The sequence below is a fragment of the Pectinophora gossypiella genome, chromosome 18 (genome assembly GCF_024362695.1).
Source record: "Pectinophora gossypiella chromosome 18, ilPecGoss1.1, whole genome shotgun sequence".
NCBI lineage: Eukaryota > Metazoa > Arthropoda > Insecta > Lepidoptera > Gelechiidae > Pectinophora > Pectinophora gossypiella.
The window spans coordinates 5,258,313-5,276,970 of record NC_065421.1 but is presented as its reverse complement, the minus strand read 5'-3'; the positions used below and the strand labels follow the sequence as shown (position 1 = coordinate 5,276,970).

Genomic DNA, 18,658 nt, shown 5'->3' with positions numbered 1-18,658 from the left:
ATACTTAATTGTAGCCGGGACTGACTGCGTAACGTGCCCTCTGTAGCACAGATCACCTTACTTGCGGAGAAACGTTTTAGTCTAAATATAAAACTAAAAAACTGTCTAGTGATTGCGTAAAAATTTCCCGTCAATTAAACTTTCAGCGTACATAATCTACGCTACCAGACCTACCTAACTGCCGAGTTCACTTCAAATAGTTTCCGAGAATTAATAATAGAAAATCTATTCAAAGTTAAGGAAATCCAGTGAGCGACTCTCATAGTTATTATTACTATATAATATCTATAATAAGAATCAATACAATTATGTTGTAATTGAAATTGTATGTAACAACACCTGAAGATCGAAAAACGAACTTTCCAATTAATTCTTCCATACAATGTTTCATAAAGCGGCCGCAGTCCTTAGAGTTTTGCTTCCGGGTTACATTAAGGGCTTTTAAAAAGATAAACAGCATAGCCGGAGTGTCCTTGGCTGGGAAAACATGCGTGTTACGCGTGGGGATGCGTGTGAATGCGTGCGGCCGCTCGCTCGTGCCATTTGTCAATTGATTCCCGATATTATGAAGGGTAGTTACATTGGAGCGGGCTGTCAGAGGCGGTCTCACGGTCTCAGTTTGGTATAGATTTCCGGCGCGCGGGGGGCGCGGGGGGTGCGAGAGACTTGCGTGCGCAGCGCGGTGCGTACTGTCGTCTCGCCCGCACCCAGCATCCGCGCCATCTCACCGACCTACACAGCCTACCAACTTGCGTGCTATTTGATTACACGCGTCTGTGTGGCCTCTTGTTTATATTGGGCTTGAGCCACTTTAAATTGATTAATTCCTTCGACACCTTCGATTCTTAGACGCAGCGTGGACTTACGTATTTATACCGTGCTGCCCCCACTTTCACGGACAATCTATAAAGTTTTACTGGAGCTTTTCCGTGAATGTTTCAAAAAGTGCAGTATTAAAGCGTTTAATACAAGATTTATCTTAGAATTATATTAAAATGAGTTAAAAGTAGGAATGAATAGAAATATATTCCTAACGCATATTTTATAATGAACTTTCTGTTTGATTGTTAAAATGAAAACGAAGAGCGCAGAGCGGAGTGCTATTCACATCATTATCTGTAAGATAATGTTTTCGTTTACGAAAACAACAACACGGCAATATTCAGTGGAATCAATTAGAAGATTCGTTGCGAAGTAATAAAATGCTGGTGGTTGTGAAGGCGCCCTAAGAGAGTTTTCCACAACTCACTACCAGCATCCCGCGCCCGTAACACGCAAGTTTCCACGCACACACGTGCTCGCGGCTAAATAAGCGGCTGAAACTCGCAGCGAGATCGGCAATCTTCCCGTCATCTCGCTCGCTCGCAGTCCCCCGTCCTATTTCAACAGGTTTCGCCTTTCAGTACTTGCACTGTGGAAAACGTGCCTCTAGTAACACGGCACAAACAGTACGAGGAACACACGTCGCGTTCGGAAACTGAAAACACAGTTTCACTGACAGGTCGGGCCCGACATCACCTGGCGCGGCGGCCGGCTGCGTTTTGTTGCGAATTAGTGAAACGTGCAACATGTCGCGATACATAACTATTTATAAATCATTTTAACCTGTGGCGGTGTTCGTGTAGTGGATGGCTCGCAGTGTCCGTGTTATTCCCGCCACCCTGCGCGTCCTAGCACGTGCTATGGGACCCGTCAAACTCAATTGTGCCAAAAACAATAGCCAAATAAACTCTAAATAAAATAATGCTTACGACCCAAAAACGCGCGATGTGTGATGTAACGGTGAATTGAAATGGAATTTGTAACGGTCTCGCGGGACTCGAGTTAACACGATGTAATTCTATGGATGTAATCAATGTTTACCTCTTCAGTGTTGTGAGTAACGCTTAGTTTAAATTATTGTAGTGTAACAAACATAGTGAAAGCGATGTAGTTGTGAATGCCAAAGTAATATTGAACCTTTCTAGACTGAGATTAGAAAGAGTCAACAATGGTTGTGATAAATTAAAAAGATCCGCGGAGTGCGTTCGATCTTGCCGCCTCAGGCTCGACTCACGGACTTATCAATGAAGTAATTCTGGTTGTAAAGTTCTCACGCGTTGTGATTAACGCTAGAATCAAATATATTTATATGCACAAAATGTGAATATTTACATGTACGTATAATGTACCTACCTGTTGTAGTTCTTTTCTATTTGAATAACAAACGATAATATAAAGGTTGTCTGCTTGGAAACTTGGTTTTCTGTAATTTCCCTTGAGGTTGTGAAAACTACAATAGAGGTACTGAGGGCAGAAACTTGGAGCTCCATTATCATTCTGATGTGGTAGTGGTGACCAGGGTGTGCGTCCGGGGACTGTTCAGTGATTGTGTCGCCGGCGCCGATGGTTCGGCGGCTGACTTCGCAAGGTGAGTTACTTTCTGTATATACCTAATTACCTAGACCAGACTATCTAGTGACACCAATATAAGACACAATAATAAGTTAAATATCATGAAAGGAAGTGGGTAGTTTATGATGATTATGAAAGGGAGTGTGTTTGTTTTATATACTAAGTCTAGATAATTTCATGACACGAATATTAAGTATATTAAACCTGTCATAGAAGAAACTGAAAGAAATATTTAGTTATTTATAGATAGACAGAAGAGAAAATCATGCAGTAAAAGAAAGATTTGGGCAAATATTAACTAAGCTTGAGTTTTTACGTAGGTACCTAGAATTGAGGGTCACTTTAACTAGTTTTTTTCTTATTCTACATACATTTATACAATGTATGACGGATGAACTTGTACAACGCTTCACTCTCTCATCATGTGACAGGAGACATTTAATTGTGTATAGAAGTCCTTCATTATTTATTTAATTCATCAAATTGTTTTAAGTTTGTATATCCGGTGACTGTTTGAAGGTTGGCTCTTACATTATGATGATCCTATGCTCAATTGCTTTTTTCAACTTCCAAGTACAAGATACTTTGATTAAAGCTTTATGTAGACAGGTGGCACCGCTTCTACGTATATTATTCAGCATCGCGTTTATTTGCATCGAGTTTAATGTTATTGCCAAATAATAATTTGATTTCTTCCTTTTACCCATTACTCGAAATCATTCCCTTATCGATGGCAAACGGCCTTTGTGGTTCAGCGGTCAGAGCGTTGGGCTTGTGAACTGGAGGTCCGGGTTCAATTTTCGATGGGGATAATGTCGAAATCACTTGTGAGACTGACCTTTGTTTGACAAGGACAAAGAAAATGAGATAATCCCGTTCTTCAAAGGGCACGTTCATCCATTGGTATTATGTCTCTCTTTATTTAAGACCTGCGCTCTTGTCGGTGGAGTAATCGCCATTCCTGTCTTCTTCCCGCCAAATCCTGATACGATACGACCTGCACCTTTTCTTTTATTTGATTCATAAATGTTCTCCTAGGTCTTCCTCTCTTCTCTTAAATTTTTCTTCTATAAAGTTTGTTATAAATGAATCGTGTCGTACCATTGGTATTAGCCGTAAAAACTCCACTAACCCGCAGTAAATCAGCGTGGTGGAGGATACTTCATACTCCCTTCAGTTGTTAGTGCCCACTGCTTGGCTCAGGCCTCCCCTCCTATATTAATTATGCTGTATATATTATGTGTTTGGACGGCTGAACTATTCTTTAATAAAAATAATTTTGTAGTATTTGGTATTTATTACTTATTTGACAGCGGAAATTACATACGCGAATTTATTAACTTTTTTATTAAAACGCTCATGATAATTTCTAATACGAATACAAAGTACTTAATACGAGCGCCTCTATTCTGAATACTCCTCGGTTTATACAAATCATTTATTTATGGCATATTATTGTCTGAAATTTTCCAAACATTTGAATTAATTTATAATATAATTATATACATTATAATTCAAAATTAATCAATTTAATTTCTTTTTTAAAATATTTCTTTTTCCTAAAAAGTAGCATGGAAAATACTATAACGACGGGAGCGTGGCTCTTAAAATAGTGATGAAACATTATAATTTTCTGTATTTATATATATGTAAAATTTGTCTATTTTTTTATTTTAATTTACTTTTTTTTTGCGCGCTACTGCAGCTGTATAAGTGTACTACTTATATCCTCTGTCAAAGGTTGTCTGGAAGAGTTCGCTCTTCGCCGCCTTTGCCCACCTTAGAATAAGTTTCTCCTTTAACAGTCTTGTAAATTTGTGTGCAATAAAGTGTTAAGTTTATAACTGAGCTTTCGCTGTAAATTAAAAATATTTCACTCCAATTTCTATCTCCAATTCAATCCACGAGCTCAATCTATATTCCATTAGAGAATTGATTACAACTGTAATCGTCAATGATAATCCCTGAAACTACAAATCTATGTAGCCCATTCAATCTGCTACATGAAAATTACAGAATTTGAAGCAATAATTACAAATACTCATAGTTAGTTACAAATACGCGTGCTTTGAGGTAATAATTAATGAACGTGTAGGCAGTACTTCAAACGCTATCCTTATAGAATATCTTGAGTAATAATTATACCTACCAGTAGGTAAGTAAGTATTTGGATAGTTATGTTGATTTCCTAGGTCAGACAATGGTTAATACGCGCTCGTCTCGTCTTGATGAGAGCTGCGAATACAAATTCCGTTCCAGTTAGAACTTTTCATTGTTTTCTCTTTGCAAGATTCTCTTCAGTATGGGTAACTAGTAAAAATAAATTATTATTCCAGCAGACAAGAGAAAATATCCATATAAAAGGAAAAAAAAACATAAAGTAAGCTCACGGGTATATTCCCAATTAGGCTAGGCAGAAGTACATCCATCGCAAGATGAACTGAGTATATTCAGGCCTCACCGAGCTTTCTATAAAAAATCATGATAATTGATGTCGATTCTGGTAAACGAAGAATCACACTTAATATCATTGAAAATAACATAACATAACAAATACTTTATTGCACAAACAGGAAAAAACAAAAGAAAAAATAAAACAAAAAATAAATAAATATAGATATTGCAAAATAGGTGCATATAATACGTTTATGTATCTAGGTACATTTGTTTACCTAAATACATAATTTTTATTTAGAATGTGTAAGTTTCACGCCGACATTTTAGCACAAATAAAATAATTGTCTTTTTGTTCAAATCATTGTTTTTAATGAGCTTAAAATATATTATAACTAGGTTCAAACATATTTTTAATTTAAAACATTTTCATAAATAACTTTTACTTACACACATACATACATAAAATTACGCCTATTTCCCACCAGGGAACTTTTACTTAAGTACTTATCTAAATAAGTACCTATATTTATTTATTTCATGTAGGTAGACCTGGCGACACTCGGTTGACCGAGAGTTGAAAACTCGGCATGTCAAGGAAGCAAGCTACAGAGGCTGCAAAAAATCGCGAGGAGTGGAAATCAGTTATTCGAGTCCTACATCCCGACAGGAGATAAAAGGATTAGAAGAAGAGAAGAAGTAGGTAGATTGCTCCAAGACAAGTAAATGTATAGAACGTATAAGTAAAAAACAATATTTAAATAAAGAATACAATTATAAACCATGACCGTACTTTTTATAACCAATATATAAGCTACACAATGGGAGTCATTTTGAATTGGGTTAATTATTTTTGCTACGTTTTTTGCACTACAAAAACGTCTTCGTTTTTTCTATAGACATAGAAGACACATAGCTATAAGACAGCTGCGTAGAAACTAGGATAGAATGTCGTACTAAAATAAACTATAGTTAGGCAGGAATAGGAATGAGCGAGTTACTCTTAATGTGTTATCGTTTTAATACACGGAGACGACATGCTAGTAATTTTATGTATTTCAATAATTTGCCGTCGTATTGAAATAATGTTAACCCATGGTAGCCCAGTTGGTAGAACGCATGCCTCTCACTTTGAGGTCGCAGGTGTGAATCCAGGACAGGCCGAAACCAATGATTGTCGAATTTGTTTTCGAATTCATGTTTGGATCATAAACGATTATCACGTGCTCAGCGGTGAAGGAAAATGTCGTGAGAAATGCATTTTTGGAGGTATGTGACCTAACCAGTATTGGGCTGGTTTTCCCTTCGCGGGTTAGAAGGTCAGATTGGCAATCGTCTCTGTAAAAAACCAGACCTTAGGTACCTTCAGATTAGGTAAACGGTACCCTAATAAAACGAGTTAAATACTAGGGATATGGGGTCGTCGTATGAGTGACAACCCTGTAAACGCCCGCTCATCCAGTAAAATCAAAATGCATTGTAGGAAAATTTGCCGTTACCATTCAAATGACGAAAAAAAAGAATACTTACATTCATATGACGACGAATAAAAAGTAAGGAAGAAGGCATTTGGGCTGGTGTTCCTTTCAGCGGTCGATTCAGTAAAAACACAGCACTATTAGGGTATTCTTCAGGTTAGGTTAGATTAGCTGAAAAAAATAAAGTCTGAAAAAAAAAAAGAAATGATGATATAGAAATGCAAGGAGGGCAAGATCAGGGTTGGTAACTAAGTAGTTAGAAAAAAGAAAAGCTTAGATTTCAACGGCTGAGAACAATATCACTGAAATTGCATTACAGTTTTTTTAACGCTTCTAACGACACTGTGCCGAGGTTTTTTCGCAGCTGCTCTACTTTTCTTCGGCTATACAAGTTGAGAAGCTGCAGGAGTTTTTACGAATGTGACGTAAGACAAAAAATAATTTATAAAAACATTGACAACTCAAAGTGTAACTAATTATGTACTTAAATCAAACTCAAAAATACATTTTATATATTTTGGAGTTTGAATTTGAAGAGCTTAAACAATTTAAAATGTAGTCGAACATAGTGTTTCAAAATGCAGTCAAAGAGTCAACCCTGTTAGAAAGATACGGTTATTGTAATTTATTTGTAATCTCAACCTAAATAAAAATATTTTTAAATAAAAATAATAAAAAGAAATACCAAATCGGAGATATCTTTAGAAAAGGTTCAGTACCATCTACTCTATACCTCCGTGCGTGTTTTTGATAATTTATATAGACTTATCAATAATTGAACATTACTAGTAACAAAACAATGGGTCTAGTCTAGAACAATGCAATGTGGTCTCGGCCCAAGAGTTGTCTATGAGCCAAATCCCGGCGAGTAATGCCCGACCAACTGCCAAGGCGAATTCTATTGCTATGATACACGCGACCTTCTGTTGTGCTGTGGACATTTCTCTAGACGCGACGATTGAGACACAATTAACAACTTTTTTCTAAACGCTTTATAATATTCGAATCAGTGTGCGGCAGATAGTTTAAAATCTCTTAGGCGGTTCTCATACATCACCACTGCACTGCAGTTGGCGGTGCAGCAGTCGTAGTCGGCAAGTCGTTGCATTGAATTAAAGTATTTATATTTGCAAGTATGTATATACGTTTCTTTCATTTCTACACTTACTGCATTCCCACTTATTGTCCTTTCTCATCATGCGGGATTGGCTGGAAGAGATCTCTTTGTGTCTCTCTTAGAGATAAGCCCACCTCCAGTATTTAATACGACTAATATAATTAAATATCTGTAGTTCAACCATGACCAATCCTTTTCGCTCCCGATCGTCAACTGCCTTCTTTTCTTCTTTAAAATGTCCGGCATTTGTCTTTTTAAAGGATTGGACCATAGAGTTTTGGCAAAAGGAGTATTTGCTTCGTTCGGCGACAACAAAAGAGCCGTGTTAGTAAAATAATCCGCTGATGCCTACACGAACACCGCATCATTGTGTGGTGCTACAAAATACGCATCGTGTGAGAATCGCCTTAAAAGAGTTGATTCATGGCCCCGCATAAACAGACACATATAAGGAATGGAATAACCTATTATATTCTGTAGGCAATCGTGTATCACCTTAGGTATATACGTTCATGTTTGTGATTGTGGTAAAGCGTGAAAATAATTAATGAAGAAAAAAAAACTTACCGACCTCCATGGGCCAGTGGTTGAGGAGAATCCGGAGACAAACATAATCATAGAAATCACTTTGTGTTCCCTGGTTTGGTTAGGACTCTTAGGACTGTCCGAATAATCATTTGATTGTCCGAAAGTACGGAGCTTATTTAAGAAACAATTATCAGGCCCGTATGGCCGCCCAATAGTACTTAACCCTGACACCAGGGTTGATGAAGTCGGTTACTGTTCTCGTATCCCACTCGAGAAAATAAGATTTAAAAAATAATAATAATATATCTTAGATAAAGTTTATTGCCTTTATTTTTTATTTAAGGTCAAGGTGACGTATATTTTATTTATGCTCGTTAGTGATGAATAAAACCATTTCTTTACATTGGCCTCGATCCCTGCAGACACCTCTAAACTTTATTTTAAGTTATACCTGTCATTTTCTTATCCGCCAAAATGAAAAGGGATGACTGACAACTGTAAATTTGAAAATTACTGAGTGAGTTAATGAATAACCCGGGCGAATAAAATGCAGCTCGCTGATATGCCGTTTGACGTGTGTTGTCTACCTAATTCTGTCGGGTTAATGGCCAATATAAAATTTTGGGAGTGATCCATAAATTGTATGCCTGTCGATTACCCGTCCCTTTTCTTTTCGGTGGATAAGAAAATGACAGGTATAACTTAAAATAGCTTTAGATGATATGTACTAGAATTAGTACTAATATTACCTCTATTCCTTCCAGCTAAAACTTCCAGCTGGACCAAATCTCATTTTTTATAATGCTTAGCTCAAATTCAAGTTCAAAAATATCGTTATTCAGTAGGTAACATAGGTACACTTTGAATCGTCAATTTTACATAACGAACGTCTCAACCGCCTAAAACTACTGCAGCTTCTCACAACCTGTATGTATAGCCGGGGAAAAGAAGGGGAGCTAGCTATTTGGATGATGATGATGGTTGTGTCCATGCACATTCAATGAGCATCCATCTTTTATATTTTTTAACAGATTGAACATTTGTAAGTAAGTAATTCATTATAACTACCGTATTGAGTAAGAGCTTTGCAATTTCCTCGGAATTCTTTTTTGTAATCTCGTTTTAGAAGTAATCTCGAGGCGGGTTGGGGGCATCTGTTTTTTTTTATAAAAAGACCAAGGAGGGTCTAAGCCGAACTGTAGCGAACTTTTATCAGCACGGAAGTAATTAAGAGAATAATTAATGTTGTTTTAATCCCTTTTTAATATTTTCCCTTGACGTTAATTCCTCCATTGTAACGTAACGTGGTAAAACAGATGTTTTTTTTTATAAAGAAATCTCAATTTTGTTTCGATTCGGTCTTTTCCGTGCTTCGAAAGGTACATAAATCCAAGTAACACGAAGCTGATACATGAAGTCAATAGTATTTTGGGTGGCTTGAAAAGTTTTGAGATTGAGTAATTAAAAAATAAAATAATATCATTTATGCCTGAAAGATTGGTGGTAATTTGCCCCGGCGGTAGTATTCGGAAGTACCTATCGTTCTAGATTTTTCTTTAGACTCCAAGACATGCATAGAGCATAAACACTTTTTAATTCTCGCTTCCAAATGCTATTCTAGTCTCATCTTGTCACACACGTATAAATTTTACAGATAAAAGTGAATACAAATGCCTCATTCTTACAAGTCAAGGCCGGAACCGAGGAAAAATGTGTGATCTCCACTAAAATAGATGCGCCTGAGTCGGTATGTCACAATTGTGACCACGGCGGTCACGTTGTACTATTGTCGCGTTAAATAATAACACACGTGACTGTTTCGCTCTTCAAGCTACAGTGGAGTAGAATGCTCCAGCCAAGTAGCTACAATAAATTTATGCTAAAAAATGTATATTTCATGCCCCGTCCAGTTGATGAAAAAAAGGCCTAAGTATGCCTATTAGCATAGAGTAAATACTACGCGGGTATAGAACGGACACACTCCGCCCCGCACCTATTCGTATCGGTGCCGAGCTAGATTTACCTCACCCCCGCTGGGTTTAACGTTAGTCTAAATGACCGTAAACCGGGAGAGAACGTGGATTGTTTGTCTTGCTCGCACCTACGCGATAAGATGGTGGTAAGAAAGAGATTTTTGTATCTAGTGTCCGGGCTGTCTATTACGCTGTTTACAGGGTGTATAAAACACCTACTCTCGACAAATACATACTACTTACCTATAATTATTTCTGTTTGTAAAAAGCGTTCTATTAAACAGATAATTAGGAAATATAATTATAATTTGGAAGTGAGGATATCTCCAGTCCTATTCTTAATCACTGGCTGCACGCTTGCACCAAGACGCAAATTTTAAATAGCACTGTATTGTATTGTATTTTATGATCTATTTTTATCATATTTTAAAATTTCATGTTTACACTATAACTCTGTTTTATTTTGTATAATTGAATTTTATATTGTAATGTGTTTTGTTTTGCCTTTAATAAAGAATTATTATAATATTTAAACTTAACATTATTGATAAACGCCACGACGTGCCGTCTCGACGTCAACCTTTAGTGACGTCAACGGTGTAAAAAATAGAGTCCCCAAAAGTAAATAACTGAGCTAAATACCCAAATAATTCTTCTACTAGGACATTAGTGTCAAGATTGCATCATTGGCACGTTCTCAATCAACGGTAGCTAACACAAAAGTGTGTAGTGCAGGCAGTAGTGACGTGAATGTGATTTTCTGGCAATCTCTACGTTAAAAATGTTGTGTATTCCGCCACTTAGGTTATTTTTTGAGTAGTTCACGTTCTTTTTGTTCAAATATGAATCTACATTTTATTACGGTTTATGTATACCTAAACTTTACTAGAGTGTGGGGATACTATCACCACTAAAAACAATAGGTAAACAAAAAAGAGAAAACGAAGATGAAAATGAAAAACTAGAGTATTTGTTCTTTACTTAAGTACTACATATTTAGGTAGATTATTTCAAAAGAATATTCTAATGTTTTAATTTTTACATTGATGAGGCACAGATTTATATTGTAATTAATAAAAGCTGTAACATCTGCGAAAGAACAATAAACACGCAATTTAAACGATATAAGATTTAAAAGTGGATTAGTGAAATTAATTTCTCTTGTACTCTTTTTATGTCGCTTGCCAGAAGCAGGATTGCTCTTTAATTAAAACGCAGACTTTATACATATATTCAGCACTGTGATTTGCTAAGTAGGTACCTAGCTACTGTTACAAATTAAAAAAAAATAGCTTAAGTATTTGCTTAATGTACACGTTAATCAAAAAGTCGCAGATTTTTTCAACGCTCGTAATAAATACTTAGTAGGTACTAGGTTAGTACCTACTTTCACAGTCTCAACACCTGTCTACTCCATGTTATAATTTTTGATCGAATCGAATTAAAAAAAAAGTATTATCTCTCATAAGAAATAAAGTTTTTAAATAGGTACCTTCACTTGCATAACTTTTACTAAATTGAATCTAATGTAGACTAGACCTAAAACAGGAAAATGAATTAAGGCAAAAAAAAAAATTCCATTGTCGATTCAGACAATATCACTTTTATGATTCATAAATATAAAACTGAGGGACTTTTTGTAAATCAACTAGGTCGGTAATGACTAAAATTATCGGTAACAGTGACTCTCCAATATTTGCGATGTTGTTTCTTAAATCTAGGAATTAAGAGTGTATTAACACTAAAGTAATATTTGTACTCATTATTTTAGATGGCGCCGGCTCGGTCTAATGACGATACATAGATCGAAAGAATTTCGAATGAATTTTATTCATTTTTTATTTATTTTTTAGGTTTAGTTTAAGTATTAATTGCATATAATTTGTTTTATTTTGAGTTTTGGTTATTTGTCTTGTTTGATAAGCCTATTTTTGTTCTGTAAGTAACTGTTTTTTTTATGGTGTAAATAAAGTTATATTTTATTCTTTATTGTACGCACATACAAGAAACATTTTAAAACATGACAAGAATGATTACAGCTCTATAGATTATGGACAAGACTATATAACAGTGTTTATATTTAAGTATTATTAACAATGCAAGATCGTTTCCTAGCACAACGTTACTATGTAGGATTTATACTCATATATTATCGACTTTCTCCTAACCGTAACATTTGTACTTCGTAACTAGATTTTCAAGCTCGTAAAACTGTTTTATGACCCACGGCGAAAATTCGCGATAAACCCACCAATTTCACCTCTCTACTTAGTTACATTTTGTGTATGTTACTTCTGGTATTACCTACTTAAAGTGTAGGTTGATATTATATTATATATACCTTACCTAATATATATACAAATATATTGCCTACTTAAAGTGTCGGTTGAAAAGAGTGTGTTTCATTTTGTACGATACTAATCATATCGTGTGTCCTTTGTGTTCAAATTTGTGCGCGGAGTCGTTTCCACTCAAACTTAAATTATTTTTGCATTGTTTTCTAAAATTTTTATTTATTACTTCTCTTTGTTGCAACATGTCACACACTCCGTAATTATATTTCCAATTAACTTCAATGTCAGATAGATGTGAAACGTCTCAACTTCCAGAAAACAATGTTTTAAACATTTCATTGTCACTTTCCGTGGGCGAATGCGAAAATAAATACTGTGGGTGATTTGATGTCTCACTGCAGAGCCGTGTGTCAGTGACTCTCAAAATATTTTTATGTAAAAACTAGTTGTTACCCGCGACTTCGTGTAAAATATAACAAAAAATTGACGTTTTATAAATACTTTCAAATGTATTTGGGAGCTTACAAATACGTCCCAATAAAGAGTAGTGAATATGTTAGTGACATTTCCAGAAACAATCGAAGTTATAGAATAAATAGTCAAATAAAAGATTAATTTCCAATGGCGACAGATGTTTGAAAAAACCCCTCCTGGTACGACGCACTAATTTCGCTATAAGTGCAACGTGGAACACCCATATTATTTAAGGATTTATGAAATTATTATACCTAGTTATAAAATATTTTAAACTATATTGTATATTTTATTTTTATATTTTTTTATATGTATAAATACCCAGCTATTATCCAAATAATAGCTGCTTACAGAAATATTTAACAGAGAAAAATTTGTGATATACTTACTCACTGAAAAATCAATGACGGACTTTCCAGGCTACGTTCTTCAAAAACAATATACCTAGATGTCGCTGTACATATTCTAATAATATTTTATAACTAGGTATAATAAATTACTTTTTCTATTATTTTTTTCTCGAAATACTGTCCACAGCCCACAAAAAACTCGAATAATAAATAACTGCGCGCAAAAAAATACTTTAATGTTTATGAAATAAATAAACTTTTCTCCTCTAAGGAACTGTTTCAAGGTTTTCGGCCTATAAAGGCTAGATTTGATGTAAAGCAAGCCAACACGTTTGCAAAGAGTAATTTATTTCTGTCAGCCCCACTTTGACAACCTCAGATTTATGTGAAAAGTCCCCTATGTCTTTTTTGCGTCAAATCAATGTGGTTTGGAGATCTTGTGGACGATATGATGATTTCAGTGGCTTCAATGAAATACGCACATGTTTGTTTACAAAGGTTTAGTGACACTGTAGGTACCGAATACTCATAATTCTGAGTTAATTTTCAGAGTGGAATTTTCCGTCGCAAAATTCATGATTTTTTTTAATATTTTAAAATTTTTGCTTATACAATGGAAAATCCACTTGATATCAGCTAAGAATCATGAGTTGAATTATGCCTCAAAGTTTTCGTTTCGGTGTCACTAACATCTTCTGCATACGTATTTTTATAGATCTCGTCTTTTTCATACTAAGCTATACAAATTACTTTTAAACTTACAGTACTCTTTCAAACTCAGCGATGTGCTGTTTCTCTGTCCTACTGTCATTCTAATCATAGTACATATATGATTGGCGAAAACACATACTTATTGTTTCAGATTTTTGTATTTTTCTGGGACTCGACCCACCTATTTACTAACGATTTTCTTATTTACCTATTAGGTTTAAATTGGTAAACGAACTCAGAGCTAAACGGTTGGACCTTTTTGAACTGGAATTACGTGTTCCTACGACTGCAACATCACGACAATCCATGTTATTTTCTCCCTTATGGTTTCACTCCTCCACTTTTTCGTAATCATCACACTATACTTACGCATTTTTCACACTTTACAACAATGACACAAATTCTCTCCCACCCGGATACAAGTGCTTGTTCATTTTAATATTCCAGCTTCCAGCGCAGTGTCATTAAGAGGGAAAGAAAACGCTTAAACTGGGTCAGGCTCCCCTTAACTACCGTCCTATTGTTACTGGGCTTGTACCTTTTCAAGCCGGTTTTATAGATGGAAAAGGGTGGCACTACCCTTGGTTATCCTTATATTTTCATAAGTATGTCACATTTTTACTGCCGGTATACTTATGTGAATGAAAGTATCCTTTGGCCCTAAGCCTTTGAAATGATACGGAAACAATGTAGCATTAAACAGGACGTTCAGTTCAGTTATATATCTATTGATGTTTTACAATAGCTTCAATGCGCGGTACGAGTTAGATCTGTCAAAGAACAGGAGCCAGTGTTGTGACGTGCATTAGCATAGTGATGTATCAGTCGACATTAGGCCGATGGATTCTTGTTATATCTAACAGTAGGTAGAAAATAAATAGGGAAAACAAAAAGGAAAGTTATAAAATGGACTTGGTGTACTAGATAATGTCTATCTGAGTAGATACTCTAGAATATCACCCACTTTATACAGTATGAGAAAGAAACGAGCGCATACAGGATGTCCCAATGAGTAATGTCCGGGGCGATTTAGTTGTCAGGCTCGATAGAACGCGGTCGAAGGCAATGATTTATACAGCCTATCCTGGGCCCTAGCCAGCTTCTGTCCTTAGTTTGATTTAAGCTGACGGTTTATTCAGTACCCTCTCACATATGTATCGTATCGAGAGCCATACATAAATTGTGTTACGCACGGTTCTTGGCAGTTTGTGTACTCTTATTTGGGTAACATTTGTTTTCTTTTGGGAAAGAGCGATGATAACAAAAATAAATCAGTAGTAAGGACGGAGCAAGTATAGGCATACTTAAACCATGATATAAGAAGACAAGGTATGCTCAATCCTATGACAAGCCGCCATTGCTAGCCCATTGATGACGTATGTGTTACCACTGTGTTACCATTAAATTGGTATCTCCAACATTCCAAACACGTAAAATTTATTATTGAAAATTAAGTAAATTACTGACTAATGTATTTAATGACTATTACTTGCCACATATATAAAAATCATTAAAACTGTAAGTAACTAAATGTTCCAAATATGCTTGCAAAGTAAATAATATAAAAAATCGTAGTGGTCGTGGGTAATTTATTTTTTCCGAAATGGCAACGCAGTGCAGGGTTGGATGACGTCAGCTGGACTAACCTTGGTTTTCTGGTTGTTCTTCTTGTACCATGACTTAAACAGTGGTTTTCCATTTCAATTGCAAGATCTAGGGTTTAAAACGCCACATAGAAGCAATTAATCTCAAAAAGCAATATTGATTTTTGACATTTGTTGGCATTGTGCACTTACTTTTACATGACATAAGCTCACGACTATATCCTAATTGGGGTAGTCAGAGATACATCCATCGCAAGATGAACCTCACCTCACCGAGCTTTCTGTTAGAGCAACGTGGTAGGTGGTGGTCACTTAGTTTTTGTTGCAATATTGTTTTGATGTGGCCTTTTTAGACTGCTTGAACTTCGCAGTTGTATTTGAAGAAAGGTTTAAATGCTAAGAAAATTATAACGTTTCCTCATGAGTACAAATGTACCCTATAGCACAATTCCCGCAAAATAGGCATGCAGACGATCTAACGACCTAGTCGCGCGACCAGATAAACAAACAAGTTGTGGTTACGCTCTTCAAACTTCCTCAAGAGCAAGTCACTTTGCAGGATTCTTTCCTTTTGTGGTCAACATTCCATTGTTTAAAAAACAGGGCCTTACCACAATAACACACATTATTTTATTAATTACTCAGAATAGGCTAGTTTCCAACTAGTCAAATCCGTTACTTTTTACTAAACGTTAAAACACGAAATTACTACGCAATAAATGATATGATTATGATTTGTATGAAAAAGCACACTGTGACGTCATAGAAAAACATGCTAAAATTTCGGACTTATTATTACGTTTTTTAAATTAAAATTCATAAATAAGTTAAATAGAAAAAATAAAATGTTTTTTGTTAGTTTTAGATCTTTATTTAGTAATCAGAGTTTCATAATTTATCTTGCACCTAGTACACGACCCAATTTGAGTTACCCACATCTGGGTTACCTACTTCAAGGTTAGACATAACCACTTAATCATTGACCACAGCACTCACTTTCCTTCTGGTCATAATAGTGGTCAGATATGAAGCATATTGGTATAACATTAACAGTACTACTACTGAACATTTTCTAAGGACATCTTTAATTTGGTTAATGTACGAGTCCAATCAGTTTCTTGCAAAGTAATAAAATAACTGGTTGCACTTAAGACCTCCTGGTTACATGTCGTTTCTGGAATAGACCAAAATCACATACAATGACATAAATTTTATAATTATGACAACTAATGGTTCATAATTTCACCACTGTTTACAAATAATTCGCTGGGCTTAGTGACAGTACTTTTGCTTTTCGATTGTACGTCCTTCTAGGTCTTCCTCTGCCAGCCCTACCAAAATATACTATAAAGTTTTACTTATTGTATTTACCTTATTTACCTATATCTAGATATTATTGTTACATCCTTATGCGAGTCTCATCACTACAGGCCTGTAAATACCAATCGATTATCCCAGCATCCCATATCGGATGACATTTGACAGGAGATAAATATATGCAGATGGATTCGGGTTGTGAGGCCCGCCACTAAATCTTGCAGAGGGCCGGACACCCTCATCACGGACCAACTATCCTCTCCGGAGGGATCAGCTGATCGCCAATGATACGCCTGTTCTGTACACTCATGTTTTGCATAATAAACCAGATGTTTTAGTTACTGTCATGTACCAGCGAGCATAAAGGTTTAAAAATCAACATTGAAATATTTTAGACCAAATTATATTAAAATAAATAATTTAAATGCAGAATTTCTTACGTCAGTGGCATTTTAAAAATAAATCACTGGTACTCGTACAACACTATTTGTAAGATAGTGTTTCAATATAAAGTATATTTTTGGTAATTAAACCTAATTCAATTTTGTATCTACTTATGTGTAATTAAACTAAGTTTTTCAATAAACTATTTTTTTAGAATATTTAATTTTTATCGAAACTTTTCACAACTTTAATAAATATTGTAATATTCTTTGGTAGTTATTTATTATAACATTGATAAAAGTAGGTATACTTAATATATCATTTTCATTGTAACGATTCTTTATAAATGAATTTCGCCAGAACATTACAATTTCTCCACTTATTCTCAAGCTGTTTAACGTTCCAAATTTCCAGAAAGATTAACGATTGCCACGTGACCAGTTTTCTAATTTTCAGCTGTCAAGAAATATTAGCCTTTAATCGAAACGATTTGTTGTTTTCATTAATAACAAGTGCTTTGGCCGAGGGGAGCCTATTGTTCGGCCAGATTTCAGTTTAACCCACATAGAGACGACTAAAGAACACTGTTACCCGACTGCCATACAAGATGAGTAATGTTTTGTTTGAGTTATAAACGGTTTTGCTCTTGACCTCAAATACTAACCTCATTAGGGAGGGAACCTTTAGAAAAACTAGATCCAGTACAGTGTTTCCTCGTAGTTTAATAACAATCTTCCCTCGACTGGGTTGTGGGATCAATACCCGATATTATCAACCCTGGTGTCACGTGTATTATAAGCCCCTGACATGTTTCATGTAGCGACTACATACTTACTTAGGTATATAAATGGGCAGTCAGGGAGGTTATAAAGGCCACTTCAAAGCAATTCTTCTAAAAACGGCAACATGCTATCTGAATGTCAAATAGCAATGTTGCTGTTAGATTATTGCTTTCATATGGCGTTTTTAGACGCTTAGATGATTTCAGCCTGCAATGACTCCTTTATTCTTGTACTTGGTACATACATCTATTTATTTAGTATTGGTGTGCCGTGGTAGCCCAGTTGGTAGAACGCTTGCCTCTCACTTTGAAGTCGCAGGTTCGAATCCAGCACAGGCCTAAACCAATTATTGACGAATTTGTTTTCGAATTCATCTTTGGATTATAAATGATTATCACGTGCTCTACGGTGAAGGAAAACATCTAAGGAAACCCACATTCCATAGACATGCATTTTCGGAGGTATGTGACCTAACCTGTATTTGGCTGGTTTTCTGTCAAAACCCGGTCCTGTGAAATCTTCAGGTTAGGTAAGCGGACCCTGTGAAAAACGGCATATTGCTAGGGAGATGATGGTGTGGATAAATTGAAAGATTTCCTCGTTTTTATTAATTCTTGTTTCGGATCCGGCGTCGCTGGGTCGATGAATCACAGAGGGAGGCGGAGGAATACTAATGATTTATGTTGTTTCTGAGACATTCGTTTCATCCGCGCCGTGATAAATGTCTCTTACGCAACCGTCCGCTGCACAATGTAGGACAGATTATATTAAGGTCTAATGCAGTGGCATTTCAGTCGTATTGTGCTTGTATTTTGTCACTAATCATTATGAATGTGATTGGACGTAAAATCTGTTGAT

At 35.7% G+C, this 18,658-nt stretch overlaps 1 protein-coding gene across 4 annotated transcripts in view; it reads left to right on the top strand.

Annotated features, from left to right (window-relative positions):
* Positions 1 to 1,423: 1,423 nt before the first annotated feature.
* Positions 1,424 to 18,658, top strand: part of LOC126375150 (uncharacterized) — a 371,263-nt gene continuing 354,028 nt past the window's right edge. For all 4 annotated transcript variants that reach the window (XM_050022007.1, XM_050022004.1, XM_050022005.1 and 1 more), the window contains exon 1: positions 1,424 to 2,410. The gene's annotated coding sequence lies outside the window, so the exon portion shown is untranslated. The remainder of the gene's footprint in view (positions 2,411 to 18,658) is intronic.